The sequence below is a fragment of the Schistocerca americana genome, chromosome 2 (genome assembly GCF_021461395.2).
Source record: "Schistocerca americana isolate TAMUIC-IGC-003095 chromosome 2, iqSchAmer2.1, whole genome shotgun sequence".
Taxonomy (NCBI): domain Eukaryota; kingdom Metazoa; phylum Arthropoda; class Insecta; order Orthoptera; family Acrididae; genus Schistocerca; species Schistocerca americana.
In genome coordinates this window covers 435,245,820-435,248,216 of record NC_060120.1, presented here as the reverse complement: position 1 = coordinate 435,248,216, position 2,397 = coordinate 435,245,820, and positions in this window count along the sequence as shown.

Here is a 2,397-nt window from a genome sequence, read left to right as displayed (position 1 = left end):
CTGAATCGCTGGCAGCCAGTATCCCTCTTTCCTCTTCAGAATGTACTGAAATGTGTTCCCATATCAATGAGTGAATGTGAACATGGGTTTTCCCAAATGAATATGTTCGTCTCGCCAACAAGAGTTTCATTTCATCTTTCCACAGTCAGCAATCTGATGTTCATAAAGTTGGTTGGTCCTCCAGATGGTAGTGCACTTACCCGCAAAAGGCTAAGGTCCCGAGTCCGAGTCTCGGTCAGGCACACAGTTTTAATCTGCCAGGAAGTTTCATATCAGCGCACACTCCGCTGCAGAGTGAAAATCTCATTCCAGAAGTGGGGTTGTTTGTCCCCAAAAAGAGCTTCAAATGACTGACGTCATTTCACTGGCACTAATAAACTCAAGAACGCGGTCGGCTGAGCGCATGTCATCTGCTAAAATGGAAGATATATCAGGCGACAGCTGTAGACGGGTGCGTAACTGAGTAAAATAGGGGGCACTCAAGTAAAAGGTGTCTCACCATCCACAGTTGAGAGCAGTGGGGACAAAGTGGGGAAGGATCTCCACTTAAAAGATGTTAATGGCTAAAAAGACACTGCCCTATCTGGAGTCTAGTTAAAATTGCCTCCTGCCGATGAGAAGTTCAGGAGGAAGAGGTCCAAGCAGAGGGAAGAGCTTTCACGTCCCGCAATTTATTACTCGGAAGTGTCTACCAATGTGCGGGCCATAAGAGAGCAACACGACGACATAAAACACTCCGTAGATCGGCGAAGGGAATCATGCGAATAGCAGGCTGAAGAAGAGAGACTGCAGCCTTGGCCGTTATATCGGCCGCCTCATTTCCACAGATACCAACATGTCCTGGGATCCAGGGAAACGCCACAAAGACGCCCCTCAAGTGGAGCAAGTGAAGACAGTCCTGAATCTGGTGGACCAGAGAGTGGACAGCATAGAGAGCTTGGAGACTGAGGAGAGAGCTGAGCGAATCTGAGCAGATAACATACTGTACCCGCTGATGGCAACGGATGTATTGGACAGCCTGGAGAACAGCGTAAAGCTCCGCAATAAAAACCGAACACTGGTCAGGAAGCTGAAACTGATTAGAGGTGTCGCCAACAATATAAGCACTCCCAACACCAAACAATGTTTTTGAGCCACCAGTGTAAATAAATGTGGCATCCTTCATTTGTGCTCATAGAGCAGCAAATGCCCGACAATAAACAAGAGAAGGGATACCATCCTTGGGAAACTGACAAAGGTCACTGAGCAGGCAGCTCTGGGGCCAGAGCCAAGGCGGTGCTGTACCCAAAGTTGTCAAGAAAGTTTTAGGAAAAGGAAGGAAAGAGAATGTAGCAGTTGACGGAAGCAGACTCCCGATGGTAATAAAGAGGAAGGGCGGCCTGCAAACCCTAAATCCAAGGAGGCGTCGAAAAAAAGTCATGGGGATTAGCAGGCATGGAAGACAGGTGGCTAGCATAATGACTCGGACAGCTCGCCGATTGGACAGCAGAGGTTCAGCAGTCTCAGCATAGAGGCTTTCCACAGGGCTGGTGTAAAAAGCTCCAGACACTAAACATAATCCACGGTGGTGGACAGAGTCGAGACGCCGAAGAATAGACGGCTGAGCAGATGAGTAAATTATGCTTCCATAGTCCAATTTCGAGTGCACTAAGGCGCAATAGAAGCGGAGAAGGACCACTCAGTCTGCTCCCCAGGAGGTACCATTCAGGACATGGAGTGTGTTGAGGGATCGCAGATAGTGAGCCGAAAGATAGGAAATGTGGGAGGACCAGCACAGATTTCTGTCAAACATAAGACCCAAGAATTTAGCAATGTCTGCAAATGGAAGTTGATAGGGCCTAGATGTAAGGAAGGCAGAAGAAACTCCATACAACACCAAAAATTGGCACAAACGGTCTTACTGGGAGAAAAGTGGAAGCCAGTTTCGATGCTCCAAGAGTGGAGGCGATCAAGACATCCTTGAAGACATCGTTCAAGAAGGCTGGTCCGTTGAGAGCTGTAGTAGATCGCAAAATCATCCACAAAGAGGGAGCCCAAGACATCGGGAAGGAGACAATCCATAATTGGAGTTACGGCAATGGCAAACAGTACAACACTTACCACGGAGCCCTGGGGTACCCCGTTTTCTTGGGAGAAAATACGAGAGAAAGTAATGTTCACCCGCACTTTAAATGTGCGCTCTGCTATAAATTCACAAAGAAAAAGGGGCAGCCAACCTCGAAAACCCCAAGAGAACAGTGTGCGGAGGATGCCTGTCCTCCAACAGGTATCGCATGCTCTCTCGAGATCAAAAAATATTGCTACTGTTTGGCACTTCCTGAGAAAATTGTTCATGATATAAGTGGAGAGAGCAACAAGATGGTCAACTGCAGATCGATGCTTTTGAAAACCGCATTG